Consider the following 18,751-nt stretch of genomic DNA (forward strand, 5'->3'; position numbering starts at 1 on the left):
TTCTATTCTGGAACACTTATCTTTATGATGTTTGCGGCTGCTTGGAGACGCATTAAAAGTTATATGCATAATGTTAGCCTCCGGTCTTGTAATGAAATTCGTGGTGGTCTGCTGAGCTGCAGCCCCATGACGTACGTTTCAGTGAGGGAACTTTTTCCACCTGCTCCTCCTGGACGCATTGCATGCCCAGGAATAGACCGACGCTCAGATGTCTTGCTGGAAAATGTTACAGATACCCAGACACAGCATTATTGGAGTGTTGCTCTGGTGTGTTGGCAGTTTGTAAACTGTCACGTGCGATAGTGTGTTGTGCTCTGTCAGGGCGCAGAAGTGTATGAGGTCACAGGGAGCGTTGAGGAGTCTGTTGGGGGAAGCAGCTGTCCTGGCCGGACATTGGTGGCTGGTCCAGGAACCAATAAAAACATTCGACCTCAGCCTCTTAACCGCTTGATTGGGCAGGAAATGTGGTGGGCACGTGTCGTAGGTAAACGTTCCTTCCTGACTCAGGATTTTTTTTTACCCAAGATTCATTGCGTGCTTCGGCAAGCAGGCTACGTTTCATGGTTTCTGCGTGCAGCTCGAGACCAAAACACCGATTCTGAGCGCAGTTTACAGCAGTGTCGTGTGCAGGAAACATTTTTAGGTCTGGCTTAACAGCTCCTCTGTCTGTTTATTTACGGTTGTCGTATACATAGAATGGGCTTTCTCTTATCCCCGGAGGAGTAACGCTCTCTCACTACATGCAATTGGCTGCTTGGTGTATAATTCAACCTCTAGAAACCGCCCTAAATGGAATGTATGATGGACTATTTTACCTCTCGAAAGTTCACACAATACACTGTTTGCCAGTGTTCTTTTCTTTATCTCATACATCATATATCCATTTTATATAGAAATCAGTCCATTTTGCTACTTTTTCTACCATCAGTGGTAAAGCCTAACGTTCTGGTTTAATGTGCTACATTAACTAATGTAACGCATGTAAACAGCATTTGTAAAATAAATGTCTGTGATTGAACGTGTTAGCACATGGAAGCGAGACCTACTGGCTTTATCATGGGCTGTTTTCAATTATGGCCAAACCCATGCCCATTGAGCTAAAAAAATATAATACATGCAAATGGCAGTGCAGGCGAGCAGGCGCTGCTCTTTGTGGGCCAAGCACAGGACCTATTAAGATGTTGTACTTATGTGTCAGTATCGGATTGCCTTCTGTGTCAAAGTTTGTCACACAAATAAAATGCTTTTGTAAAATTGATGGTAGCGCCAGGTATGTGTTACCATGGCCGAGGAGGTTGCGGCACTGCGTGAAGTGATGTAGAGCCGGCTGTTCTCTGCCCGTGTTTTACTTCTGGCGAAAGTACTGTAATGTAAGCATGCAACAATTTAAAAAAAAACACCATCGTTACTGATGTAATGTGAGAAAGAGCTCCTGAGAATTTTTTCGGCATTTTACACATACACTCTCCATATGTAGATGAAAACACTATTAAAGATACTATATAAGTTTAGATATAGAACCACACTGTCAATATTCATGCTAACTGTAAACCATTAATTATCATTGCTTACTGGTCAATTAGGGGAGAGGATGTAGCCTTACGGCAAGAGCGGTTGACCTCGGAGCTGGGGAACCGGGTTCGAGTCTGGGCAACGACACTCAACATCCTGAGATTCTGGGCAAATCACTTAATCTCCCTGTGCCTAACAAAAATGAATGTGTCCTCATGTAACGAAACTGGTGCTTGTGTAAAGCGCTCTGATACCCGATGTCTTGGGTCTAGTTCGCGCTATATAAAACTCTAAAAAAAATAAATTAAAAAAACGAATGATACCTATGTAGTATCCCTCATGGTCACTTGTAATATTGCATTTAAACAAACAGTTGGCCTTGGAACCTTAACGGTTGTGCACACAATGTCTACAAACTAGTGTATGCTGCAATGTTTGTTGTTAAAAACATCAAAAATAAAGTCTGTAAATAAATATATAACCCATGATAATAAATACAAAGAAATAAGTGTATTGAGACAAGAGAAAACATCTATGAGGCCCTTGAAGGAATGGCAGGAAAGTGCATAATATTATTCGTCCTGGTACAATCGGTGAAAAACACATGAAACGTGGCTATATGTCATGTGCCGGTCCAGGTGGGCCAAATCCAGGCCACATTTTTAGGGTATCCCAAAAGAAGAATTCACGAACACTGAATTAAAAAGAGACTCAACTAGGTAATGAGCGATTATCCCTTTGTATTATTGTTACAGCACATCCAAATGCCTACCCTCTAAAGAGGCTTGAACCAGTCTGGTCCATCCCCAACAAAAATCTTAACTAAACTCATACTTTTTGGGCAATTTTACCAACTCTAGCTTTACTACGCATTGCCGGCCACAGCTTCTCCTTCATCCTCCTCTTCTTCCGTCAACGCCAGGAAGCAGGAACAGGAAGCACCCAGGCTCCCAGACTCCCCTAGCCAATCACAGCAGCGTTGTGATTGGTCTGAGCCCTGTGGTTCGGCGCAAGACATGGACTGGGAGCCTGGGCATGTTCTCCACCCAGGCGGTGCAACACAGCCCGGTAGAGAACATGCCAAGTGTGCATGAAGGCTTGACGGCCAAACCATCATGCAAATTAGAGAGGCCACCACTCCTCCCCCGTGCGCTGCGGGCAGTCCAGTCCACCCCACGCCTACAGAGGAGTACTGAAAAATAAAATGATAATAAAATGTAGTTATCATTTTATTTTTCGTGTGGGGTGACACTCCTCCACCTTAGCGTCGGAGCCGCCCGTGGGTATAGGGTGATTATTCTCCTTATTATATAAAGACTAAAGAGGGCAAGTTTTAACTAAAACATTGTGTTGGTTTTGAAAGTTTCACAAAGTGCATGCAGTTTAGTGTTAAAAAGGCACAAAATTGTATTTTCAAGAAGTTCAGATGATTGTTCAGTTGGATCTTTGTGATATTGGTGGGAGCGTCATTCACAAGGACTTCTATGAATCCTGGGAAAGTGTCTTTTCAGTGGCAGCTAGCACTGATTGAGGGTGGTGAGGCGGAGGGTGGTGGGGCGGAGGGCGGGGGGGGCAAAGAAAAAGAAACTTACCTCCTTGCTGCGACTCTCCTCCGTCGACTCTCCGCGTCAGGCCAGAACAGGAAGCACCCAGGCTCCCCGAAGCCAATCACAATGCTGCAATGCAGCATTGTGATTGGTCTGAGCACCGTGGTTCGGCGCTCAGACTGGGACTGGGAGCCTGGGCATGTCCTCCGCCCAGGCTGTAATACAACCTGGTTGGAGAACATGCAAAGTGAGCATGACTGTGTGGCTGGACAAACATTTATACGCACTTACAGAGTGCCCACCACTCCTCCCCCTGCTCTGTGAGCAGAGCAGCCCACCGCTCCGCAAAGCTGCCGCAGTAGGAAACAATAAAATGATAATAACATCGAGTTATTATCATTTTATTTTCGCTTCGTTTACACTGTGAAAAGCAGGGGGGCGACATACCTCCTCCTTAGAGGAGGAGCCGCCACTGGGTCTTTTGTGACAGCTCCTTTCACTTGTGTTTTAATTTTACTAACTGGATGAGCATTTTTGGAGATTTGTTCTAGATGTGGCAACGTGAATAATACAACTTTATTGCAGACTAGAAACTATTAAGCATCTCCAAATTTACCTATGCACACATCTTAACATTCTTGGGGTGGTATATTACATATTTGTTTCCTGCACAATGCGAATCACCCTTGGCACCTAAGATCTTCTTGGTGATAAAGTTTTTCAGTGTCAAACTTGTCAATGGGACCGGCTTCAACCGGATGCAGTTTCCCGCCAGGCCAGTGTAAATCTTGGGAAACTATTTTGAGAACATTCTGTTCAGACTCATGCCCTCATTACGCAGAGGAGAACCTTTTCAAATGTTTTTCTAGATTTTAAATGTTTACACTGTGTTTGTTCATACCTTTCGTAGATCTGCAGATAACCAAATCAGTAAAACAAAGAGGTGGAACTCTGCCCCAGTATGTTAGCCAAAGGTGTGAGCTGAGGACGTTGAAGGGCAAAAAAACTTGACCTTTCCATTTATTTTATTTTTTCTAAGCTTCCTAAAGCACACACATTACAAAGCCAGTCGTCATAGCAACTTGCCCACTTGTCATCAATCGAATGTGCTACCGGTGACCAATGGCAGCAAAGAGGGAAAATACACTTTAGAAAATTTAAAAATATAATGATCCGTTCTTAAGCCAAAAGATAGTAAAGGTCTTACCAAAATGCTGCTTTTGTAGACTTTAAAAAGTGCTCAGAAGGAAAATTACTTTGAACCTCCTTGGTTTATATTCTGTTCCTACCAGGGTGTGCCAAACAGTTTAGTACAGTACTGGGTACAGAACAATGAAACACTCCCCTGACGCCGAGTACTTAGCTGAAAAATGCTTAGTCAAGTAGTTGGGTTTTTTGTCCAGTAAAGTTTCAGCAAACTATACACATATTTTAAAATAAGAAAACAAGCCAATACTTGAATACATTTTTGTTACAACGTTTCCATGGCTTGTTTCAATTTCGTCAGCACAAAACATCCCCAAGCACCAGTTTGAGTGCAACTTTTAAAATACTAATTAATTAATATAAATTATATTTTTAATACCAGGATTAGCATCTCCGGCTGATCCAAATTTGTAGTTCAATTGCCCTGAAGAAAGTCCAGGACCTTTACGGCCACAAAGGACTGAAACATGTCTAATGAAACATGCACTAACTTGTCTGCCACTTCCTGCTTGAGACCCAAAATGTCAGAAATATCTGGAGGGTGGCTTTCAACACACTCTATTCATATTTCGGGGGATGAAGTAAGCTTTTGTGTCTGCTCTTGGGAACTTTCCGTCCTCCATGACGGTTACCTTAGTACACTTGTGATAGAATTAGAGAGGTGTGCCACTCCAGTCCAGCTCTCTTAATATTGATAACATGCAAATGTATATTCTGTGTAAATCTTGAAATTCTATTACAAGCCGGGCACTCCAATGACAATGCTGGACACCCACCCAGGAATAGACTCCCTATGTGATGGAACTTAAAGGATGGGAGGTCCCTATCCTCTCAGTGATATGAGGGCAGAGTTCTCTCTGAACCGGCGACTCGGGCTGCACGAGCCGAGGACCAGAACCTAAATAGGTTGAGATGCTGGGTGAATGTTCAAATTAAAGACCACCCACATTATCACTCCGGTCCTGTGTGAAGCGGTCAAATTCTCCGAATTGGATGGAGTCTGGCAGATGACACACACTTACATATTACACACCCCGAGGAGCAGCTACTCCGCCCTCGTATCACTGAGAGGATAGGGACCTCCCATCCTTTAAGTTCCAGCCTCCACTCCTCCAATCACTGAATCTGAATTCTTAATTTACATAGGAGGTAGCTGTCTAGAAAATCTGGCAGGTATTTTGCACCAGACCGCCCTTTGGCATGGCGATTACAGACAGAACAGACAAAGTCTACTCCTGCCTCAGTGGAGGTGGTCATATTTTGAATCTTTTTTTTAGGTTTCATCCAGAGATATAGCCATTATTTTTCCACTTGCCCACTTTTCTCCAGAGGGTGCCTGAGCCGTTCTTTTCCACTGCCTCCCCCATCGATATCAAAGCTCTTGTACGCACAAAGATGATAAGCGTTTATCAAATAACAATCAATTCCTCAAGAGATACGTCATAGCCCTCAACAGCACAGATCTGGGAGTGTCCAACGCATGTCCAAGAGAGCTAAATCTATGGCCCATGTTCAGGTAGATACACAATTACATAAATGAGTCATGTTTAGTTTGTATTATTTACCACTGCATCTCGTTTAAATATGTCTTCAGCCTGGACCAACACTGGGCACTCTTGACTTAAAAAATGAGGGAAGACTGCAACCGGTTGTATTTCTTTTAAATTTATTTACCATCCGCGAAAATCTAAAGTCTTTTACCTGCACCACACAAGCGTTCCTTGCACATAAATAACTCTAGTCACCCTAGCAGCTCTGTGGAAAACCTTTAGATATAATTTGCAGCAACTGCTGTTGTCCTTTCGAAAATAAAAAAAGGTTAAGGGTGGTGCACAATGCTCGCTGCATTTTGGCACTGTAGACCTTGTTTTCAGACAGTGCTTTTCTGGTATTAAGCATCCTTAATTATGTGCCTGCTGCGCCACTTGTTTTAGTGGAAGCAACCCAAGACTACATTTCCCAGAATGCATCAAAGCTCACTATTGGATACAGCAGTATGGCTGATGACTCACATCAGGTATTCATTGTGAAGCTGGCGGAACTGATTTCTTTCGAAGCTCTGACCTTCAAAACGGAACAGCAAAATTCATGGAATTGTGAAATTGACGTTAGCGAAACCCTTTGTAGTTGCCAATAATTTAACCCAGGTGGCCACAGGCGGCCAGATGTAGGCCTGTGTTCCCGCTGCGTCGTCACCACCGCGGGCCTCTGCCCGCGATGTTATTTATAGAGCGGCGCTGAGCATGCACAGGCCAGCTCATGAATATTAATTAATGATTCAGATTTGGACTGAGGGCGTAGTCCACTCTGGGGCCTGAGTGGCCTCGCGTAATAATGCTTCCAGAATCCCCGCCACAGCCTTGCTCACTGCGAACTTTAGCTGTGCACAACTGCCTTCTAAAGGCCACGATTTGTTTACAAAGTGAATATTAAAAATGAAGTTGGAACAGAGAAGACTTCAGTCACACTTTTCAAAAGGGACGTTTATTGACGTTGGAATTTCTCGCAATCTTTAGCGGTGCCATAAAGGGACCATTCCGGGCGCGAAAATGTGCGCAATTTGGGAGGGGCGACGCGGGCGCGGAATTACGCGCAGTTACCAACGCCAACGATTTGCGCTGTAATTTGGGTGAAACTTGATTTATTTTGGAATAAAACAGCGTAAAAAACGCAACCCCGGCCCCAAAAAATGCCACATATAACCGCAAGTAAGTAAAGTAAGTTTATTGTTTAGTTAATTAAAACCATAACAATATTTCATATAAATAGAAGCAATAAAATCTGCCAATTTTTAATAACATAACATACGTTTGTTGCGAATCGATATAATAAAAAACATAATTAGTTAAACATTCTCAAATTGTCACCAAAAATCACATAGAGCAGCAGTTTTTTGCCAGGAAGGGCGCGAAAATGACTCAGTGAGGTGTAATACAGTCATTTTATGAGTATCCAACCAATGCATGTGTGCCTCAGCGAGTGAAGCTGGGCCCCAAGGCCAGAGCGGCCGTACAGGGCATCGGTCATTTCCCCGGGAGGCTGGAAGGGTGGGAGGCCGGTTTTGGTATGGGAGCCGGTTTTGTAGCAGTACAGCAGTTGTAAAAGCACTCCAAAGTTCCTTGTATATTCAGCTGCCTTTGGCAACATATGGGGACTGGCCCGACAAAATTTGCCAGGGCTGCTTTGAGTTCCCAGCCTGGCCCTGGCCGCAGCCCTGCAAGAAACAGCAGAAATGTATCCCAGAACATATTTTCTCAGTGCGCTTATAAGGTAACTGCACTGCCCCCAGGGTGACGGGGTCACAGAACACATAACTCATTGCACAGCTGTTCTAGTGCGAGAAGGACACAGTTAATAGAGGGGAAAGCTGATGATGGAAGCAGCTGTTTGCAAAGTGAAAGTGATCCGTCTTCAGCCACTTTCACTTTGCAAGGTGTTCCCACCAGCTGAAGTGAGTGAGTCCTTAGTTGCGGGTTGTGCAGCCACAAACATACTTAAGGTTTTATATATATATGTATATATAGTTGCACAGGTTGAAGGCGTAAGCCGAAATGCGTAGGCGTCCTCTGTTGGGTGTTGTGGCAGCATAACAATATGCAATAAAAATTAATGATTTAAAAAAGCTGACTCACGGGTATCCCTTACTGCTTCGGGAAGTGAGTGCGGCTGGACCGTTGAAGAGGAGCGGTCAGTGTGGAGAAATAAATATATATATAGTGACCAAGGCGGCAAGACCGCCGAAACGCGTCTAGCCATCCTCTGAGGAATAAAAGATTTTCTTTGACGAACATACCCACGGAGTCAGTGCCTGTTTCAAGTATTTTGAACTGGATTGTCAAATATAAATTTATATATATATATCCACGCTCTGGCTTGACCTTCATATGAGAGGCACTCTGACAAAAACACGGAGCTTCAAGCAAAAGCTCATTGAAAGGTACGGAAGACGCCAGCATGCTGATATCCTTTGCAGCCGTAACACCTGTGCTGCCTGACGCGTTTCTAAGTCATCTTCTTTATCAAAGGCTGCAGGTGAAATGGAATGAAGCACAGTCCGGTCGCAGCCTCTTAAATGCACATCATAGCGCGCCCCCTGATGGGCTGTTCTAATTGTAACTGTGCAAAGGCTTCTGGAAGTTGCAGTACCGGAGGGAAGTGCGTTCCCTTTAATGTGCATATATTTTCTGCTGAACAGTTTAAAATCCACAGTTTCAATTAGAACAGCCCATCAGGGGGCACTATGATGTGCATTTAAGAGGCTGTGACCGGACTGTGCTTCAAGCCGGAGCGTGGATGTTATGGCGGCAGCCTTGCTGCCGAGAGTGCACCACCCCATTAACATAGGGGGCCAATGGGGTCGGTATTCACCGATCTCATTCTATGGGGCAACTACACAGGATTGAGGAGGATCCCACGTGCTGAGGCCCGTCTGCGGGTTTTAAACTGTTCAGCAGAAAATAAATGCACATTAAAGGGAACGCACTTCCGTCCGGTACTGCAACTTCCAGAAGCCTTTGCGCAGTTTCAATTAGAATATATATGTTACACCTACTCGCAGCCGCCAGTAAGTAGTTATAGTTAGGACCATGTTTCCATAGAAAAAGCATTTCTTGACTTGCCTATAACTTTGGTGCTATTTGACGAATCGTCATGAAATGTTGCAAAAAAAGTGTGCCGGTGATTTGTGTTGCACATGAAAAGTTTCGGGAGGATCCGTCAAGCGAGAATATGAGAAAAAGGGGGAGGGTAAAAAAAAGTATGTTTCCCATGTTAATTCCTATGGGAGGTTCGAACATGACTGCAGCCCGAACCGCTGGACGGCATTACACCAAATTTGGCAGGAAGGTAGACTTGGTTTAGCAGATCACGCCTTCAATTATTTATGTAAATCTGTTCTGTAATTGTTGAGAAATTTAAGGAAATCCACATTTGTTTATATAAGATTGCGGCTAATTTGTGAATAATAAGGAGCTCGTACAGGGAACTGAAGAGGTCTGATTGGCAACCAACACTTCAACCAGGAAGTGTTGACAGCTATCATGGGACTCGGCTGAAAAAAAATGTAAAAAGAAAAAGGGGGCAGTGTAGGAATACATTGTCTTCCTAACCTTGGCTATATGGTCCTATAAGGACCCACCAGGCCAGAAAAGCATTTTTATATTAAAAAAAAACAAACAAATCCAATATACTCGCGGCAAAAAAAAAAAAGCGCAGGCTTCAGAGCTTGTTTTGAAAAGAGCCCACAGCGGGATCAAGTCACGGGGACATTTCATAAAAAAGTTGGTCGCCCATCTGAAGCTCTTTGAGCCCCGGGGACCACCACCTCCCAGGGATTTATTTAAATATTACAGGGGGGCCGCACGGGCCCCCCTCCTTAATTAAAACAAATATATTTTAAGGCTGGGCCCTGGGAGATGGGGTCCTTAGGCGGCCCAAAATTGGCCCGGGGAGGAGGCTGCGCGGCCCTCCTCCCTCTTTAATGAAAGTATTTGGCTCTGGGGAGGTGGTGGTCCCTAGGGCCCGGGGGGTCTGCTCGGCCCCCACATAATATTAAGTTAGCCCCGGGGAGGTCATGGTGCCTGGGGCATATGAAAGCCTCAGGAAGTGGGGTCTTTGCAGTCCACCTCTTTTAGTTAAAACAAAGCCCCGGTGAGGTGGCGGTCCCCGTGGATCTTGGAGCTAAATGGAGGGACTTCCGTGCGGACCACCTCCTTAATATAAAGTAAAGCCCCAGGAAGGTGATGGTCCCCCCCTCTATGGAGGAGTGATTGGTTGTGTGAGTACTGGTATGAGTCTGTGAGGGGTTGTGTGGGAGTGGGAATGAGCTTATGAGAGTTTCTATTGGAATGTGAGTTGTTCTGTAGATTATGTCATTAGTAATGCCATTTGAGAAGTAAACAGTGATGTCACTGACCATGTCATGAGTGATGTAATATGTGAGGTCATAAGCTGGGCAGTGTGAGGGAGTAAGTTATAGTTAGCTCAAATAACTATAACTACTGAATTTAAATGGTTTTGTACTAATGAAATCTGAGGCTAACTATAACGTCCCTGTAACCTTTGTTTTTTGAAGTGAATACACATATACATTCTTACAATCAGGCCTACAGATCTGACAACTCACACAGTCACGGTCAGAGGGAATACGAACTGAAAACCACTGTCAACGGTGGAGTTTTAGCTCATTTTGGAAGCTTTGAACTGCCGACATCCATTAAGGGGAGTGAAAAACACCCCAGGACAGTCTCAATATGCATTTTCTTTTTTTTTGAGGGGGGGGGGGGGGTTTGGGGGCGGGCCTGGAGCAAGAGTGCCTCTTAGGTACTTCTTGGCATGAGGTCCCACCCCTCCTGGGCCCAGCCCCATACTCACACGTTGAAATGTTTGTTTTAGTTGGCAGGTCGGGTCCTATAACCTTTCATTGGCTTGCCTCCATAACAAAATTGAGCCCTACTTGCATTAGTATAAGCTTTCCTAGAAGCCAAAAAGTGCAAACCTAAGCACTCCTTTTCAGTGGAAGCACACAATGTCTGCTGTATCAAATCCTGTTATCGTGTGAAATAAGTTGTGGGTGGAGTCTAAACCCCTCTCTCATTAGTACAGTGAAAGCTCTTTTTTTTGGTTCATCACAAAAAACAGGACGCTGTCTAGAGTCTAAGGTTTCCGGTTCTGTGAGGGATATGAAAACACATGCATGGCATATGTAGTTGCATGGTGAAAGTAGGCTCAGTGCACTTTTCACCGGCTGGGGCTCTTCGCTACCTTCCATTGGCAGCTGGCAGGTTTAGTCTTTTATTTCAGTCGGAGTGCCAGAGGCTACCTGCTTCTGGATTGTGATTGGCCGGCAGATGAGTGACAGATCTGAAAACATCTGCGTCCATCCCTTTTGACCTGACACCTGTTCATACAGCAGGTTTGGTAGAAGGTTTTTTTGGGGCCCTCGTTAATCTTTGCAGGCCCATCCATCTTCTCTTCCAAACTATCTCTCAGGGTTCATTCCAAATGTTTTGTTTTACGGCATATTGCGACAGTGGCAATTATCAATAGTTGGAAGTATTTAAAGGCATTTGTACACAGGTGAGAGTTTTTTGAGGATTTTGGAAACACATTTGCAACTGTGCTTTTTCTTTGAAACCTTTCAATGGAAAACCCAAAAAGTATAGAGTTACAAGACCCCTATGTCTGTAAGAAAACTCAGCAACATCCCTTTGTCTGCGTGTAACTGCTATCGCCAGCCACCTCCAAAAGAAAATACATAGAAGTACCGATCTCCAACCCCATGTCAATCAAAAACAGCACCCCTGCTGCAGCATAGGTAAAGGAGAAACATGGGCAGGGCTGTGGGGGAGGTAACCATAGAAACAGGTGTAATCAACCAAGTCCCATCGATAAGTCAATTACTGATAAACTATTTTGTCCCATGATCCATCTGACATGCCAGTCAGTGCTGTCTTAACACACGGGCACGCCGGGCAGTTGCCCGTGGGCCCCATGAGCATAGGGGCCCCATGCAGACCAAAATCTAACTCTAATTTTCCATTAAACATTTTTATTCCTGTGAGTGGTTGTGCAGGCAGGGCCCAGTGCACTGATTTGCCCGGGGGCCTATAATGCTGTTAAGACGGCCCTGATTCCAACCCAGACAGTACATTACCAAGCGACACACAATATAACTTCAAACTCAGAGGCTCAAACAGCCCTGCCACAACCACACCCTTCAGCGTCCCATCTGTTGAAGAGCTCCAGAAAGGCCAAGACAGAGTCAGCTTACACAAACATATGAACTTTGTGCAACTGAGTCTCTCTCTGTGTACACCAGTGCCACCTTTGCACCTACTTAAACAAATTCCTTCCTCTCAGACCTTGTAGCTCCACCTTTCAGCCTGTGGCTGTCAGCTGAGACTAGCAAAGACAAGTACCTCAGGGCGGAAAAACCTCACCTGAGACATTTTCCACAACTGAACACTTCCTAGTGGCGGTCACACCTGTACTCGGTGTGGGGAGGCAGAGCACCTTACACCAGTCTCCAAAGTCACACTAACCTTTTGCTATTCTTGGTTGGTAACAGTTTAAACAACTGCATGACCAAACTCACACATTAATTATTGAATGAGCTGACACCTAAAAGTGGCAGGACCCTTAAGGCTTCTGTTGACACTAAATCAGGAGAAATACTCCAAAAAGAATCCCTCTTTCTTAGTCGACGTGGAGCCCTTCAGTGGCAAAAACCTATTTTATCGGGGAACAACCTTTACAACGCAACTTTTACAACGCACTACACTTACAACGCATTTTTTACAACGCAAAATCCATTACAACGCACTACACTTACAACGCATTACACTACAACGCATTTTTAAAAACTACCTTTACAACGCATTCCATTACAACACCTACCATTACAACGCATAATATTACACTACACTATCCAACACTTACCCTACTGTTGCACCCCCTGGAGATAGAATAGTAATTTTTACCCCTATACTATCCAACACTTACCCTACTGTTGCACCCCTGGAGTTAGAATTGTAATTTTTACCCCTATACTATCCAACACTTACCCTACTGTTGCACCCCCTGGAGTTAGAATAGTAATTTTTACCCCTATACTAGCCAACACTTACCCTACTGTTGCACCCCCTGGAGTTAGAATAGTAATTTTTACCCCTATACTATCCAACACTTACCCTACTGTTGCACCCCCTGGAGTTAGAATAGTAATTTTTACCCCTATACTATCCAACACTTACCCTACTGTTGCACCCCCTGGAGTTAGAATAGTAATTTTTACCCCTATACTATCCAACACTTACCCTACTGTTGCACCCCCTGGAGTTAGAATAGTAATTTTTACCCCTATACTATCCAACACTTACCCTACTGTTGCACCCCCTGGAGTTAGAATAGTAATTTTTACCCCTATACTATCCAACACTTACCCTACTGTTGCACCCCCTGGAGTTAGAATAGCAATTTTTACCCCTATACTATCCAACACTTACCCTACTGTTGCACCCCCTGGAGTTAGAATAGCAATTTTTACCCCTATACTATCCAACACTTACCCTACTGTTGCACCCCCTGGAGTTAGAATAGTAATTTTTACCCCTATACTATCCAACACTTACCCTACTGTTGCACCCCCTGGAGTTAGAATAGTAATTTTTACCCCTATACTATCCAACACTTACCCTACTGTTGCACCCCCTGGAGTTAGAATAGTAATTTTTACCCCTATACTATCTAATACTTACCTTAAATGCAATTTAATATTATGCGTTATAATGGTATGCGTTGTAAAGGTAGTTTTTAAAAATGCGTTGTAGTGTCATGCGTTGTAAGTGTAGTGCGTTGTAATGGATTTTGCGTTGTAAAAAATGCGTTGTAAGTGCATGCGTTGTAAAAGTGTGCGTTGTAACGTCATACATCCATTTTATCTGAAGTGCTGATAATCTTACTTTGTTCCAGATTTGTGTATATATGTGGGATTTACTCTTTCCCTCTAGTAGTGTTTGAGACTTACCATAGGTAGCTGAGTTGAAGTTGCCAGACCCTGATTGCTTCAAGGTGATGGCGCTAGAGACTTTACTTTGAATACTGGACTAACTCATATTTCAGCATCAACATCCTCACCTGGACCAAGCAGGCCATCTTCTCATCTAGGACGAGGTTTTCATTTCTTTATTTCAGCATCAGCATCCTCACCTGGCCCAAGCAGGCCTTGTTCTTATCTAGGATGAGGTCTTTTTTTTTTAGTTTTTTATTTTAGAGTTTTAGAGAGTGCGAACTAGACCGATACATCGGGTATCAGAGCACTTTACATGAGCAGCAGTTTCGTTACAGATGGACACATTCATTTTTGTAAGGCACGGGGAGATTAAGTGATTTGCCCAGAATCACAGGCTGTTGAGCGTCGTTGCCGAGATTCATTTTCATTTCTTTATTTCTGCCTCCTCAACTGGACCAAGCAGGCCCTGTTCTCATCTAGGATGAGGTTTTCATTTCTTTATAGCAAACTGAAGAAGTTATGGAATGCCCTTATTTTTTAATCCCTGTTAGAAAACTCTCAGGAGGGTGAAGGGTGGTTGTTAATATGTGGGATAATCTTCTTAGCTGGTATTTTTTATGCTGTGCCCACTTTCTTGTAGTAAAGCGTTTGATGTTATGTAGTTCCAGCTCAGCTCTGTGTGAAAAAGACCACCCCTCGTTTTAATTATGTAGCCTTTATATTTTGGCTAGCCTGCTTGTTTTAAGCCTCTAATTACTGCGCTTGTTGGAATGTGGTTTGGTTTGGAAAGAGGGCCACATGGTAGGAACTGTGGGGGGTATTCCTTCCACCGGCTTCCTCATTCTTACACTTAGAAATTGGCGAAACTATGAAAACTGAAAAATTAAATTGTGGCTTCAGATCCAGATGCCTTCCAGTTGAACTGGGACCTCAAATTGCAGATAAGGAATTGTACTATTTCTTGGTGCCTCAGTTCTTCTGAAGAAGGTGTGATTTTGTTGACAACGCAGAATGCCGAGAAATACCTCAAACCCACATCTCGAGGTCCTCCTGGATCAAGAGCTTACTGTGTCCAGCAATAGGATGGGAAACTGGGTGGACCATATCGGAAGTTTGTTGGACCGTGCTAGACGTGTAGGAGCTCTATTGTTGAATAAGTCCCGCAGGTTACATTTCTGTGAAGTCTAGTCTCCAACTGAAAATCAAAGGTTGGGGTGGGGGGGTGAAAAGCTGACAAACATAGAGGTCCATTAGGATGTAGGGCGGAAAATCACCCCGACCGCCATGGAAGCGGAAAACAACCGCCCGCCGGCCCCGTGGGAAAACCGGAGGCCAAATTAGAATTAACCGCCAAAAAAAACCGGCGGTACTTGTCCCAGAATAGCTGCCCGTAGCGGGCGGAGATGGGCAAAATCCATCCGCAGCGGTCCATGAGTTCCTGGTGAAGTAGCAGGTACAGCACCGGAAAGATGCGTAGAGCTGGGTCCATTGCGGTCGTGTCCGGGTGGTGTGGACCGGGACTCTGGTTTCGCGCACCGCTGTCGAGTTTCCGCCGTCTCTGGTTGACCGGTGTCTCTGCTGCGGTGGATCTGCTTGCTTGAGCCATCCTAATTTGTGGACCGGGGCGGACGTCATTCCGCACGGTGGAGGGTCTCCATTGGCTCCCACTGCCGCGGTGGCGGGCGCACTTTGATGGCGGCGTGCGTCGCACCGCGGTGGTCAGGAATTGGCCTATGTTTGACCATACTAATATGGCGGACGTGATGTCCGCTGCTAGCGGGCGGAAAAAGGCATTTTTCCGCACCGCCAGCGCGGCGGTGGTCCCACCGCCCTTCATCCTAATGGACCCCTAAATGTTGATAGTGTGTAATATCATCTGCTTAGAAGAGGCGTTTTGATCTTCAGTTTTGTCGTACACTGTTTTTGGTGCTGACTGATGAGTTGGTTTCTACTGATGTTTGATCATGAGGGTCTTCACCAGGGCTGTTCTTGTCAACCTAGTTCATGATTTTGCTCTTTTAGATCTTGTGTCAACCATGTTTGGTAGGGCTTGGGCCTTTTTGTCTGTTGTTTTATTGGTGCTAGGCTGTTGGTAATCAAACTTATTTATTTATTGTATATATTTGTATAGCTCTGAATAATCAAAGTGAAGTCAGCATGTTTGACACATATCTCTCTTATGTTATAAAAGTTAACATAATCACAGATATTGAAATCATCTTTGGATTAGGGGAAAAATATTCAAATGAATTCACATTCAAGGAATGTGATGAGCGTAAGAAGGAGAAAGTCGGGAATTTTAAAGAAAGAGGAAGTAAAACTGAAAAAGGAGTGATGCAGATATAGCCAGCATAAACAATATATAGTAAGAAAGATACAGGAGGGCCTACAGAGAGTAAATTATAGAAAGGAAGGGGTGGAGTGAGAAGGAAAATGTGTTAAGTCAACTGTGTTCAGTGAGAGCTGCAGCAATATATATTTTTTTCAAGAAGGAGCATCGTGGTTAGCCTTGTCTTGCTTTTCTGGTTCATGGGTCCTCTGATTGGGGCAGTCTTGTGTCTCTTAGCTTTGGTGGGTTTGGATTTTTAACGATCGTTGAGTGGCTGTAAAAAGATTTGCCATGGTCTACGCTAAAATGCTTGATAGCGGACTTGGAGTTTTTCATAAGGATACAGCCCAGTGTGTGGCCTTTTGAGCTGTCCAGGCTTTCAACAAGTTAAGTTGTCTTCTGAGTCATTCAGAATTGTCAGCTTGTTGGCACTGGTTGCAAGAGCAGAGCCGGCGTTAGAGCATCTGGCGCCCCATGCAGCAATGTTTGTTGGCACCCCCCAATGACCACTTCCGCCACGGATTCCCTCACTACTACCCTTTAACAGTGCCCCTCCAGTCTCCATAACAACTCTCTCTCAGATGCATTTAATTAGTTTCATACCGCCACTCATACTAGTGTAGGGAGTCAGAGAAATTTATGTCTCACACACATGGAGACAATAAATCGTATGTTTGTAAATCAGTGTATAGTAAATGTTACATAAGACCAAGGCCTGTAAGGTATAGGAGTCACAACTCATCGATACTGGTAGGCAGTCTAGTTTAAGAGTGCTTGGTCTGGAAAAGTTCAAACTCAGAATTTAAAATGTAGCACCATGGTTGGGCGTTCTCTTTAATAATAAGAAGTGATATCTACCCAAATGAACCACCCTTTTTGCAACATTACGATAATCAAAGACTGGGGTAAAAATCATAACGCTCTAACCTATACCTTGCAATTTTCATGCAGCTTTTAGATAAACATTAACAGTTCACTGTTCGATATTAAGATTTTAAATTATAAACTGCAACTAACAAAAGGATCTCTCCGCCAAAAGCCATAACCCACTGACCTATTTACATTATATTCACTTTGGGATCTGCATGGTACACGTTCTTTGCAGCAGGCAGATAAACCCTCTGCGCTACTTTATGATGAGTCAAAACTTCCACTAGACAAAACTCTGAACATTAATCACTGGAGTTATCTTGATATTTTTATTGTTGGCTCAAAATTGGAGGCAAGGAAAGCGGCAGAAGGGACTTTTAAAACAAACGCACCCCCCAGTAAGTCAGCTGGCAGTTCAATGATGAGTTAGAAGGTTTTTGAAGTTGTATTTAGACTTCTGGTGCTCTGTGAGGAAGTAGTATTGTGAAGGTATTTTTTGTGTACATTAGGGCTAGGCCTTCAGGGGTTTGAGGGATCTCATCGTTATTGGTTGAAGCCATATTGGGCTGCTGTTAACAATGCTGAATCCTTCTCATCTGTGTAAACGACTGATGCAGTAGACTAGCTTTTGATAGAGTTGCGGAGTAATCCATGGTTATGAGGTGGTGCCAAACCCAGTCTAAGGTGCCTCTCAGTTAAATATCACTGTGGTTTTATTGATGCAGATCATACCTTCAGCAGGAACGTGTTTCCTGCCCTTGTTTACTGAGGCCGGTAGAAAGTACATGCTAGGTAAGATACCTAATATTGGTGTCATGGAGGGAAAATAGATCTCCTGTTCTTTATACTGCCGTGACCTGTAATTAATGGGGATACTCGTGATCCCGGGGTTCTGTCATTTTCCAGTGATAGTGGTTTGAAGAATTGTAACAATGACAGCAGAGAGATTATCCTGGATACGAAATGTGGGTCCACCAGAATTTACGATGTTGACCCCCATCCTGTCACTACAGCAATAACCTATCCTTGGATGAAAGCTCAGATTCCACTGTTGTCACGTGGGATGATATTCCAACAACAAAGGGAATCCGATCCATGGTCTTCATTTACCAAGTATTGTTGAGATCCAAGTTTCGTAGTATTGCGCTGTTGAAGAATTGTTCGTGGGATGAAGGGTCACCACTTGGTAGGCATTAGGTATGGGAATTGTGCTGGCCTTTAGAGAGGTGTCGGTGCGTATCGCTGGATCGGGAAGAATATTGACGTATCCTGTTACCATGATCTTAGAAATATCATAGCTGTCTAGCTGGTATTTACACAGCAATTGGATATGCTGAACGGTTCAGTGGGAGCTGAATCATTCTAGCAGAAGTCGGGGGAACTCCTATTTGGGAGATGCTTTGGAAATATTGCTCATTTGCAGGAAAAAATTCTACCAGGGCTTAAACATGGGTCATAGCATGGAACTCAACAAAACCTTGGGTAGGGTGATAATCGATATTTCTCACGTGTAATAAAAACTTCACACATCCCTAATCGAAACACTTAAATCCTTTCAAAATGAGATACTGACATTGCTTGAATAGGGGTTTTAAATGTATAGATTGCCACAGTTTACTCTTTTTTGAACCATTGCATAAGTTTAAAATTAAATTTGTTTTGATGTGTAGCGTATTCTTGTTTATTTCAGTGTGATGTTTGAAGTTTCTGTTTATGTCAAATATGTGTATCAGGCATTGGAGGATTTTCATTATTTAATGATGATGCCTCTTTCAT

General features: G+C 43.9%; 1 protein-coding gene across 1 annotated transcript in view; it reads left to right on the forward strand.

Annotated features, from left to right (window-relative positions):
- Positions 1 to 18,751, forward strand: part of LPL (lipoprotein lipase) — a 69,841-nt gene that overhangs the window by 18,061 nt on the left and 33,029 nt on the right. The window lies entirely within an intron of this gene.

Source organism: Triturus cristatus, chromosome 12 (genome assembly GCF_964204655.1).
Source record: "Triturus cristatus chromosome 12, aTriCri1.1, whole genome shotgun sequence".
Classification (NCBI taxonomy): Eukaryota; Metazoa; Chordata; class Amphibia; order Caudata; family Salamandridae; genus Triturus; species Triturus cristatus.